Source organism: Mirounga angustirostris, unplaced genomic scaffold (genome assembly GCF_029215605.1).
Source record: "Mirounga angustirostris isolate CCGP_5_RB_7025 unplaced genomic scaffold, mMirAng1.0.hap1 SCAF_8, whole genome shotgun sequence".
Lineage (NCBI taxonomy): Eukaryota > Metazoa > Chordata > Mammalia > Carnivora > Phocidae > Mirounga > Mirounga angustirostris.
Window position 1 is genome coordinate 11,332,916 of NW_026991716.1, and position 12,800 is coordinate 11,345,715.

Genomic DNA, 12,800 nt, shown 5'->3' on the forward strand with positions numbered 1-12,800 from the left:
TTCGGAAGCAGGCCCATGGAGCCCTAGAGTCAGAAATGCTAAGTGGGAGAGAAGGAACTGAAGCTTCCCTCGGTCTCTGCTGGCTGCCTCCTCTTTGTGACAGGCTGTGAGCACGTCACTACAGGCCATGGGAAGGGAGACGTAGCCACAATCCGATGGGGCACAGGGGCCAGAGCCTGTCTTCAGAAGCTGGCCCATCCCCGGGGGCAACCAGGCAGGCCAGTGAGCGTCAGTCAAAGGGCATGACTAGCTCCGATTGGGCCAGGCTGTTTGGATATCGCAGTGAGTGCTCCCTGCCAGCAGAACACAGTTCTGGAAGAAGGCCAGGGGACAATACTCAAAATCAGGCACCGTTCCAGGTGATTGGTCCAGTCACAGCAGGCCCCCCCCCACCCCCCCGCCAGAAACAGAGGAAAGAGTAGGAACTCACAGCCTGCTTCTGAAGGGAAGGGGGAGCGCAAGGGTTTGGCCGAGCATTAGGACCTGAGCAGAGGAAGCAGGGGTCCAGGGCAAGGATCCAGCCGCTGCAGAGAACTAACATGCTTAGCAGAGAAACTGAGGCCGACTGAGGTCACAAGGCTTTGGCCACAGTGATAAAAGAACTTGGAGACTCCGAGTCTACACCAGGAACCAGATTTCCAGGTCTCTAGGCAACCAAACCCGTTCCGTCTATTAATAGGTCTCAGGCTGATGACACTGATCAAGACTGGCTCCGACTGGTTGGGGGCAACTTGGAGCTCCTGGAACTTTCACGTGCATAAGAAGTACCTGGGATCTTGTTAAAATGCAGATTCTGATTGGATAGGTATGACTGGGGCCCATAGTCTGAGCTTCTGACAAGATCCCAAGGGATGCTGCTGGTTTGCTGGAGGAGCAAAACTCAGAGAGTCCAAACTTGCTGTTAATCCCTTCCCTACCCGCCACTGCTCAACACCTGCCTCACCTGCCCCAGCCACATGTCCCTCCTCGCCAGCCCTCCTCATCCTCAAGGCTGACCATCTTCTTTTCCTTCTCTTTTCTTCCCCCCTCCCCATCCCCATAACCCGTTTGTCCTAGTGCATTTCCTCTGTCAGGACCACCCACAGGACGAGAGCTTTGGTTTGGATAATGGAAGGGCCAAGATAAGAAAAGCCAAAAACATTGTTCCCATTGTCAGCACACAGCTAAATACTTTTATGTTTGGGAGACACAATTAATCCAGATTAATGTCTTTCTCAGTTACTGTTCTCTGTATATTGTAAAGAACATGTGACCTCTTCTCTTTCCCCCTGAGATCCTCCAACAGTGAAGAACTACCTTCTGAGGGCTCACTTCCACAGCACACACACGAAAATTAGAACAATACAGAGAAGATTATCACGGCCCCTGCGCAGAGTTGACACACAGACTCTTGAAGCGTGCCATATTTTTCTTTTTTTTAATTTATTTTTTATTTTTTATTTTTTTTATTCTTATGTTAATCCCCTACATTACATCATTAGTTTTAGATGAAGTGTTCCATGATTCATTGTGCATAACACCCAGTGCTCCATGCAGAATGTGCCCTCCTCAATACCCATCACCAGGCTAACCCATCCTCCCACCCCCCTCCCCTCTAGAACCCTCAGTTTGTTTTTCAGAGTCCATCATCTCTCATGGTTCGTCTCCCCCTCCGATTTCCCCCCCTTCATTCTTCCCCTCCCGCTACCTTCTTCTTTTTTTCTTTTTCTTAACATATATTGCATTATTTGTTTCAGAGGTACAGATCTGTGATTCAACAGTCTTGCACAATTCACAGCGCTTACCAGAGCACATACCCTCTCCAGTGTCTATCACCCAGTCACCCCATCCCTCCCACCCCACCCCCCCACTCCAGCAACCCTCAGTTTGTTTCCTGCGATTAAGAATTCCTCATATCAGTGAGATCATATGATACATATGATACTTTCTCTGTTTGACTTATTTCGCTCAACATAATACCCTCCAGTTCCATCCACGTCGTTGCAAATGGCAAGATCTCATTCCTTTTGATGGCTGCGTAATATTCCATTGTATATATATACCACAACATCTTTATCCATTCATCTGTCGATGGACATCTTGGCTCTTTCCACAGTTTGGCTATTGTGGACATTGCTGCTATAAACATCGGGGTGAAGCATGCCATATTTTTCAAAAGTCGTAGAAATGGGCACAAATTAAGGAGAACTATATGGTGCTTACGAAAGAAAGGAAGCAATGCAGTAAAAATTTTAACTCTACTCAAATTCGTCCATAAAAATAATGCACATCCAGTAGAAACCTCAATAGAGTTTTAGTAAAACCCAATTCTAAAATTTAAATAAGAAAGCAAATGGCCAAGAACAGCTCAGAAAATTTTGCAGATAAAGAATATAGTGTGTGTGTGGGGGGGGAAGAACTGGTGTGGGAGGGGAGTTTTCACTCTACAAGAGCTCAAGACTTAATTCGTTCAGTTATTAAGATGGTGAGTAGCTAGCTCTATTTAACGTGATCCTAAGTGATATCGATTTTATTTGTGCTCTTTTGATTTTTACACCTAGTATGTACTTATTTTGTGATGAAAAATAAGCCAAAAAAACCCAAGTGCTTTGAAAAAAGAAATATCCACTAAAAGATTTTTTATTTTTTTTTTAAAGATTTTATTTATCAGAGAGAGAGGGAGAGAGAGGGAAAGCACAAGCAGGGAGAGCAGCAGGGGGAGGGAGAAGAAGGCTCCCCGCTGAGCAGGGAGCCTGATGCAGGACTCGATCCCAGGACCCTGGGATCATGACCCGAACCGAAGGCAGACATTTAACCGACTGAGCCACTCAGGTGTCCCTAAAATATTTTTTAAAAAATCAGAATGCTCTCACACATTTATTTGATATTCCTATTCTCTGACCATATATCTGTATGTAGAATACACTGTATGTGTTTCCACTTACAGCAGTAAGGGGTCACTATTCCTGGCTTACGCTGAAAACTAATCCTATAATGTGGGGCTGGTTATTCAAGCTCTCGCAGAGTGTTTCCACCTGCGAAATGGTGGTATTATTAGCTTCCCAGCTCACCCTGGAGGATTGGCTATTGCAATTGTACAAGATCATATGCGAAAGTGCTTAACAGAATGGCGAACACTATACAAATGCAAATTGCCATTACTGGTAAGTATTCGAAACTGAGCAGTTACAGATTTTAGAACTTCGTAGCGGCCGGTGTTAGCGTGATGGAGCTACGGAAGCTGTTTGTGCTCCACAGGGAAAGCGAGGAGAGTGAGTTGGGAAAGCCTTGTTTATCTTTTTAAAGATTTTATTTATTTATTTGACAAAGAGAGAGAGAGATCACAAGTAGGCAGATAGGCTGGCAGGCAGAGGGGAGGGAGAAGCAGACTCCCCGCGGAGCAGGGAGCCCGATCCTGGGACGCTGGGATCACGACCTGAGTCCAAGGCAGACGCTTAACCGACTGAGCCACCCGGGTACCCAGACAAAAACACCCTAGGTCATTTTGAAGATCTACTTCCTAATGTTGCCCAGGCCAGGCTCAGCAGGCTGTGTTTCGTGGTTAAGTTTTAGGATGACCCCTCCTCTGCCTCAAGCCCCCTGACCACTTCCTCACTGGCCTTTCCCCCTCATTGCTTCGCCTTTCCTTTTGAAAAGATAGCACTGTGAAGAGGTGGAAAGAGGCTTTTCCCTTTTGAACCAGCCGCATTATTAACAGAGAAGGAAAAGTCTCCCATGAGCTATAGCAAAATCCTGCAGATTGGTTTATGAATCAATGTAGCTTAGGCTAAAGCAACCTAATTTCCTGAAAGCCACTCCATGGCTTTAGGCTTCCATAGGGGCATAAAGCTTGTATGATATTTACTCTTAGTTAAAATTAAATGGAAAGCGGAAAAAAAAAAAAAAAACTTGAAGAGGAATTCTTCTGGAAGGTCATATCATTAAAGAAAAAACAAATTAAAGCCTACAAAGCAATGGGGGAAAAAACGGTATATATTGCATGAAAGAAGGCCTGGCAGTACACATATAAAGGTGTTAAATTATTAACTGTCTCTGAGTAATTGGGTTTCATGTGACTTTTATATCTTTTTTATTGTGAAATATAACACATTTGGGAAAGTGCACGATATATAAAAGTTTCATTTAATAAATTCTTGTAAAGTGAACACTCACATAACTGCTACTCAGGTTAAGAAATAGGGGCGCCTGGGTGGCTCAGTTGGTTAAGCAACTGCCTTCGGCTCAGATCATGATCCTGGAGTCCCGGGATCGAGTCCCGCATCGGGCTCCCTGCTCGGCGGGGGGGTCTGCTTCTCCCTCTGACCCTCCCCCCTCTCATGCTCTCTCTCTCTCATTCTCCCTCTCAAATAAATAAATAAAATCTTTAAAAAAAAAAAAAAGAAATAGAACATGGCGGGGGCGCCTGGGTGGCTCAGTCGGTTAAGTGCCTGACTTCGGCTCAGGTCATGATCTCTGGGTCCTGGGATCCAGACGGCATCACCCCCCCCCCCCCCCCCCGCCACCACCGCCCCCTCCCCCCCCCAACCCGTGTGGGCCCTGCGTGGGCTCTGCACTCAGTGTGGAATCTGCTTCTTCCTCTCTCTCTGACCCGCCCCCTGCTTGTGCTATCTCTCTCTCTCCCTCTCATAAATAAACAAAAATCTTAATAAAAAAAAAAAATAGAACATGGCCTGGAAGCCCTCTATCCATCTCTTTCCAATCTCAACCCACCCTCTCCCCAAGAGGTCACTGTTGCCCTTACATTTATAATAATCTCTTTTTTGTCTTTTCTTTAGTTTTACCAGCTAAGTCTATGTCACTAAATACTATAAAGTTATATCACTATGTCTCTTACTGTTTTTTGAACTTTAAGTAAATGGGAGCACAGAGTTTTTTGCCTCTGGCTTCTATCCCTGAACATTAGATTTCTCAGTTTCATCCCTGTTGCTGAGGGTACTATGGTTCACCAATTTTCAATGCTGTTTGATATTCCAAGGCTGGATATACACACTTTATTTGTCCACTCGACTGTCGATGGACAATTTGGCTTGTTTTCAGTTTGGGGCTATCACGAATAGAGAGTTGCTATTCTTCTGGTGTTCACACGCACACATTGCTGTTGGGTGTCTACTCATGGGTAGAATCTGGGTCACGAGAGGCATATCTCTAACTTTCGTAGATAATGCCGAACAGTTACCCAAGAACAACCATAGTCCTGACATTCCCTGTAGCAGGGTATGAGCGTTCCCGTTGCCCTACCCTCAAGCTTCATGTAATTTTTTCCTTTAGCTTATCTGAATTTTCTATTTTTCCTCTGTAATACATATCTATATATCTTTAATTAGGCAAAATGGTTTAATTAGACAAAATACTATTCTAATAGTTCTTAAAATGATCTTTCCCAATGGGATATTATTTTTAAAAATCTTAAATTGAAGTAAATCACTCAGAGGAAAAGCACACAGATCACAACTCAATGGCTTAATGAATTGTCACAAAGTGAACACATTTCTGTATGTACCACCCAGGTCAAGGGAGAGAACTTTCTAGCACTCCTGAAGCCATCTCCCTGCTTCCTTCTGATCACCATCCTCCCTCCTCCTCATCAAAGGTAAACCATCATACTTTGTCCCAACACAATAGATTGAGTTTTGTGTGTTTTTGAACGTTCTACAAATGGAACGATCCAGTATACATGATTTTGTGTTTTGCCTCTTGTTTATTTTTCATCATTGTGAGGTTCATCCATGTTGTGATGTGTAACAGTAACTTGTTCATTTTTCCCCCCCTTTTCTTGTCACAAGGAAGAGATACTGACCGAAAGGAGCTGAGCTGCTCATTACAGTTTCAACTCATGGGATACGTACTGACCAGGACCACACATGGCTTAGAACGCTTTACCGCCATTTGTATTTTTGTTGTTTCCACACAAATAACAAGCTTTGGAGTTAGAAAGATTGTAGACAGAGTGAATGGGATACCTGTGAGCTGCCGTCTGGTTTCTGCAGTAATGACTCCTCTGGGAATCGTCTTTTGGTGAGAATGGATGTTTTCTCTCCCTTCTTGTCCACCTAAAATGCAAAGCAGTATCCTGTCCCCAGGCTGCACACTTTTATGTAAAATAGAGCTACCACAGGATTTTACTGGAAAGTTGATTTGTTTCGGAGGATCATGAGAGTCCAAGGATGAAACTGGCATGTAGCCACAGGGGGAGCCCTTGACCTAGAAGCAGGGACAACTTCAAAGCTGTGTTGGTACATAATGGAACAGGGCACTTTTAGCATGAATCATAGCCTCAAAACTTTCTAGAGGAAAAAAATCCTAAAACTGTCCTCCAAAAGGAAAGGTAAAATCAATACCTTATATTTTTTTACTCTTTCAAATAAGCAACGCTAAACCGTTCCACAAAAACAATTGCTTAAATCTAGCTTTTGGGACTTTGTCCTTTCTCTTTTTTCTTTTTTTTAAGAACAAACTGTCAGCTAAGTTTGAACTCTTAAAATGGAATCTTGATATCAATCTATTTTTTTAAAGTAGCCAAACAGGCTCTCTGATGGTAACTCTGAAATGCTGTGTGTGAATGCATAGTAAACATAATTTTTCTTCTTTTTTTTTTCTTTAGGCCTTGAGATGTAATTATTAAAGCTTCAAATGTCCCTAGTGATATTAGCTAGAAAATAAAATTTGGATCACAGGAATAAAACCACCTAAGGTGTGCCTTCATGACTACTCTCCTCAAAATAATTCACTGAAGAAATTCTGCCCTCCCCCATACACAAATCTGTCTGTAGACCGTGGACATGGCCAGCAAATTTAGCAAGAATACTCAAAATGGTCAAGTTGAGTCTCAAAGCAAAGAATGCTGTGTTTAAACACAAAAGGTAAAAAATTTTCCACCCCCAAAATAAAATAAAACATGGCTGAAATCACGTGCAAAAAGCAACAGGTCAAAAATGCTGAATAGAATTGCAAAATTTAGGAGACCTTGTTGCTAAACTAGCTATTGAAGAGTTTACTGATTAGCTTTCTAAAAAAAAAAAAAAAAAAAAAAAAAGGAAAGGATAAGATTTCTTAAATAGCTGATTGAGACTCGTTTTTATTAGTGAACTACATAGGTACCCATTGGAAAAAATAGCTATGAACGTATAAGTCATTTTTAATAAGAATATAGCTAATTTTGTAGAAATTTGAACTATGTGAAATCAAGATTTCATTAAATTGAGCAGTGCTAAAGTGCTTTGTATCCTTTCTTTCTCTAAGGGAGATAAAAATCCCCTTTCCTACCCTCGTCCCCTCCCCCCACCTCCCACCCCTCTCTCCAATTGAGGCTAGGAGAGATTCTCAGACTGGGAAGGCACTGGGTAGAAAGTTATTGTTCTCTTTTGCCAGTGCTTTTTAATCCCTATCTACCAATCTTCCCTATTTCATAAAAAGAGGATCACAGCTGTGCCAGATTGTGTGATAGCTATATAATCTCGACACAATCCACAGGGGTTTAGGACAGAAATTAACAAATATATTTCAGCTTGAAACCTTCCCTAGAAAGAATATCAACTAGTTTCTCAAACATTCATAGGCCAGAGATCGCATCATCTTGCTTTTTAAGAACCCAAGAGTGAGGATTACCATGAGAAAGGTCTTTTAGAATTGGATTTTGCTTGTCATAGAAATGTCCACCTTCTGTGGGTGCTCAAGTAGAACAAGCATTGAACGGAGAAGTAGATGTCTCAGGTTCCAGTACTGAATTTGCCACCAACTAGTTGTATAATCTTTGCCAATTTCCTGCAATTCTTTGGCCCAGATTCCTGTCTATAAAATGAAAAAATTGAATTAGATTCTGTAAGGATCCTTCCAGTTCTAATAATATGGTATTGTATAAGTTATATTTCTAGACTATGATTAAGTAATAGACCACTCTCTCCCCATTATTCTACATCCAGTTGGATTCACCAAGACTTTTTCTTTCTTGCACACGCACTGAGAGGTGGTGTTGGGATTGGAAACCTAACTTGTTGCTGGTACCGTGTCAGGTCCCTTCTCAGATGCAGAGTTAACTGAATGGGCATCTCGTCTCCTTAGTTCCTTTTAGAGCAATCCATTATCATAACTGGTCCTTCTTTGGGCACTGGAATCCCCCTGATGTTCTATGGGAACATTATAATATCAAAGTGAAAAGTAAGGCTGGGTATGGAACTCTGGGCTTCCATATATATTTGGGTGGCTCCCTGGAGGACTGAGCATCCGTAAGTACTTGGATCTTACTCCTTTTAACCTTTGAGAGTTATCATCGGGATAGCGTCAACATTTAATCACTGTAACTAGAGCTCGGAGGACAATTTGAAATAGCAAGTTTACAGCATCATCCATGATACCTGACAAAGGAGAGAATTTTCCCGCACTTGGAATGACAGTGGATGCCACCATGAGGAGCTGCAAACAGGGAAGCAAATCCACTCCATCCTACTAGGAGCCCTTCCTGTTTTGTCAGCCAGCATGGTTTCCTAAATCTCAAATTGCAACAGAACTGTTCTGCAATTCCATGGCTAGCTATTTCGGGAGCCTAACACAGCAGGACAAATGTGCACAAGTCCACACAGTAAGACAGAAGAATTAAAAATGTATTTACCATCTGTTGGTAGTTTCCTTGCGGGGCTTTTTTCTTTTCCTCTACTGAAGCCACAAATAGGGTCTTCTTACTTCCTTCCATGCTCAGAGAGCAGAGTTCTCTCTTCACATCATTGCAAACACAGGGCTTTCTCCTTCTTCTCCTTCTCCTTCTCTTTCTTCTTCTTCTTCTTCTTCCCCTCTTTCAAAATCCTCCAGAGTGTTAACTCTGGGACGATTTCGGGCTCTAGGATCATTTCCTTTGCATATAAAGTGGAATGAGTCTGTGAAGAGGTTATATTGTTTTGCACATCTTTTTTTACGGCCAGGTTACTTTCAGATTCTACACTTGAGTGCTGGGCGCAGTGGACTCCAGGAAGCTCCAGGGAGGAACAGGAGGGGTCAAGCACAGGCTAACTGAATGGAAGTCAAGTCCTTAAATTAAGCTTGGGAATTCACGTTGGCCCTTTACAGTCTACTTAATCCTTACCATGATGAGATGTGCCAGATGGGAGCCAACATTTCTAATAGGAAAGGGTCCAAGGGATGTGACCTTGGACTTCAAGTGAAAGCCATTTACAACCATATGGTAGCAGAGGCAAAAATCATAAGCTGGAGTATAGCTTTGCTAGTCGAGAAAAAGTAGAGCTTTGTTAACTAGTTAGGTTGACTCGAAGCCTTTTGGTTAATGCAGGAATGCTCAATTCTCAACAAAAATCACTTGCTTTAATTTCTGAGATGCACATATTATTTGCTCAAAAATGAAATCTAATAAATAGAGGTGGGTATTAAAAGTGTTGCCTTAGCCAAAAAACTGTGAAGCAGTATTATGACTGGCCTATTTCATTCAGGTAACGATTTGTTAAAAATTCTCAGGCTGCATAGGTGGGTAACTTCCACTTGAAATGGTGCTGGGTGACCTGGGACCCTGGGCAGGACCTTTAAACTCCCAAGTCTCAGTTTAATCACCTAAGAAATGGGGATCATGATCTTTACCTCAGTGTATTCTTGTGGGATTAAAGGAGACGAGATTTACAAAACTCTTACCATGTTGCCTGGCACAGAGTAAGAGCTTGATAAATGGTAGCTTTTATTATGATTATTAGAAACCATAGCTATGATACCATTTATCTCAAAACTTGCTGTCAGGCTCATACATTCTCTTCAACTCTGTTTTTGAATTTTGTGTTTTAAAAGTTCTTCATGAACCTGAGTCGGATTGTGAAATTTAGCTTTATTAGTATAATTAAGTCAAAAGTATAATTAAGTCAAAGATCTAGTAAATAGTATATGCTCCATCGCTCGGATAAGATGCATTTGTTTTGGATTAGCTTCTAATGAGATCATTGATGTGTTGGGCCTTATAAGGCTTTGTACATAGTAGGTCTGGAAAAATATTATTGATTCGCTAATTCATTTAACAGTCGATGCATCTTTAATGGGTATCTATCATGTTCTAGGCACTTGGGGTTTATCAGTGAATTAGAGGAAAACCCCTGCTCTCCTGACAATAAACAAAAATTAAAAAATTAAAAAAAAGGAAATGACGCAGAATGTTCTAAGGTAATGCATTTATGGAATAATAGAGCAAGGCAAAATGGATCAGGAAAGTCAGAGGGTATACTTTTAAGGAGGGGAGTCACATTATGCTTCTCGGGTAAGTTTTTGTTTGTTTGTTTGTTTTTAAGAAAAAAAAGACTGAGGAAGATGAAGAAGTGAGCCTTGGATAGTCAAGGAAAAGCATTCCGAGCAGGGGGACCAGCAAGCAGAAAGGCCCCGGGGCAAGAGAGTACCTAGCTTGTTTGAGGAAGAGCAAAAATTAAAGTGAGGCTGGAGCCCTGGGAGCAAGGAGAGAGTGATAGGATATGGGATCTGAAAGATTGAGGGCATCCTGATTGTGTGGGGGCTTTGTGGGCCATGGGAGGACTTTGACTTTGACCCCAAGGGGAGTAAAGCCATTGGATGCTTCTGAGCAGAGTCGAGGCATCACCTGACGCAGACAACCATCTGCTAATGGCAGAGGCAGAGAGACAATTTAGGAGACTGGTGCAATAATCTTAATGAAGGATGGTAGTGCTTTAGCTTTGATGATGGCAACCCAAGTGGGGAGAAATGGTCAGACTCTGGATATACTCTGAAGGTAGAGCTGTTTGGATTTGGAGGGCGGATTGGACGTGGGCAATGAAAGAAAGAGAGGAGTCGAGATGCTTTTTGACCCAAACCATTGGAAGAATGGAGTTACCATTTACTGGGGTTTGTATGCAAGACCTGTAGTATACATCCCATTGTGAGTCTGAGAATAGATACCTCACGATTCTGGGCTTGAGTGTAAATCAGAAAGACTGAGGTTTTTATAAGCACTTTTACAACACTCAAATGAACATTAAAAAAAAAAAAAACAACAAGCAGCAGTGATTTGGTTGTATTTACTTAATGCCAAACAATTAATGTGCTTTTTTTAGCCTTTTTCCTCACCCTGTTCCACACACAGAAATACTACTTCTGAAGAGGGACGCTGCTGGTACCTTCTGGAATCCGGCGGAGGGAGCTGAGGAAGCCTGTGGAGGACTTCTGAGCTGAGGCCAAGTGGGGAGCACGAGGGGCTCCCTCAGACCTCTGCCCCCCGTCCCCGGTTCCTGAGGCCAAAAGCCAGCCTTCTCCGGGATGATGGGGAGGTGGTTCTGGAATGCTCTTGACAGCTTTCCTATTCCATTGGACTTTTTGTGTATTTGGTACTGTCATGAGTAAAAGACCAACCACACCTCCGGAACTGATGACCTATGTGTGTCTATAGAGGAAAGAGATCAGACCGAATGGGTAAATAAAGAGAAAAAAAGAAGAACACAAAAGATCTGGAATCACGGACCTCATAAAGAGGTTGTATCAGTTTCCCAGGGCTGCTGTAACAAATGACCACAAACTGCGTGGTTTGAAACAAGAGAAATTTATTCTTTCACAATTCTTGAAGCTAGGTGTCCAAACTCAAGGTGTCAGCCCGTCCGTGCTCCCCCCGGGGCTCTAGGAAAGAATCCTTCCTCGCTTCGTCTAGCTTCCAGTGGTTGCTGGCGATTCATGCCTTTGCTTGGCTTATGGCAGTGGACCTAACACCAGTCTCTGCCTCTGTCTTTGCTTGGCCTTCTTCTCTGCATCCACTCCGTGTCTCTGTGTTCCTCCTCCTCTTCTTAAGAGGACAGCAGTAGTATTGGATACAGGGACCACCCTAACCCAGGAAGACCTCATTTCAACTAATGACATCTGCAAAGACCCTATTTGCAAATAAAGTCACACTCAACAGATACTGGGCTTAGGACTTCAGTACATCTTTTTTTGGGGGGATGCGATTCAACCTACATCACAGGGCAATGGGAACTCACACAAAGAAATGACCTGTGGGATGAGTCACTGAAGTGGAGTCATGAACAAAAGGAAAACAGTTGCATGCTGAAATGATAAGCAGAGGTCAGATGGTTTGGGGAGTAACAGGAAGTGTTCTGATAAGAGACGCTCTCACTTAGGATACTCTTTCCATCTGTGCTGATGGCCCTGATTTTTTTTTTTTTCTGTCAGAGTTTTAAAAAAATATTGTATAAATAAAAAGAATAAGAAAATAGCACTTCTCTGACTCACACATTGGGCAGAGCACAGACTCTTGTGATCATCAGGAAAGACTTCACAGAAGTGTTGATGCTTGAGCAGAATCTCAGGGTATGAGGGTTAAGTCACCATGCAAAGAAGGGGTGCTGGGGGGAGAGAGGGTTTCCCATACAGACAGAAAAGCACATGCAAAAGCACAGTGTTATTTCAGGGATAAACTCTTTACCTCTGCAAGCAGGGTGAAAAGCCTTTAAAGGCAATGCATATTGATATTGTCGACTGAATCTGCATTACTCAGAAACAGTATTTAAAAACGAAGGGGGGAAATGTTTTGGGTTTTAATAAATGCACAAAGAAACACCCGATAACCTGGAAGAACACTAGGAGCATATAGAGGGAGGAGTTAATTGCTGGACACATTTGCCAAAGCACAAATATGGAAACCCCACCCTCAGCCAGATCTGGAGAAATCAAAGGGCTGAATGTGGTATAAATTCCTCTGCCCTGATTGCATAAGGAGATCTGCCAACATTTTCTCTCTGATATATTCCTTTCTGCATCAAGGACTGAACTGGGTTCTGAAAAACCCGATGGTGAACTAAGATAGGCATTTCTGAATCACC

General features: G+C 42.6%; 1 long non-coding RNA gene and 1 other non-coding gene across 2 annotated transcripts; one reads left to right on the forward strand and one right to left on the reverse strand.

Moving 5' to 3' along the window:
• Window positions 1-1,303: 1,303 nt before the first annotated feature.
• On the forward strand, window positions 1,304-1,410 carry LOC123838043 (U6 spliceosomal RNA). Its single transcript, XR_006789383.1, has one exon. It is a non-coding gene; the product is annotated as a U6 spliceosomal RNA (small nuclear RNA).
• Window positions 1,411-4,624: 3,214 nt separating this feature from the next.
• Window positions 4,625-8,907, reverse strand: LOC123836875 (uncharacterized). The gene is made up of 3 exons (XR_006789097.3): window positions 8,606-8,907; window positions 7,606-7,788; window positions 4,625-6,050 (listed from the first exon to the last, which is right to left on the reverse strand). It is a non-coding gene; the product is annotated as an uncharacterized LOC123836875 (long non-coding RNA).
• Window positions 8,908-12,800: the final 3,893 nt, after the last annotated feature.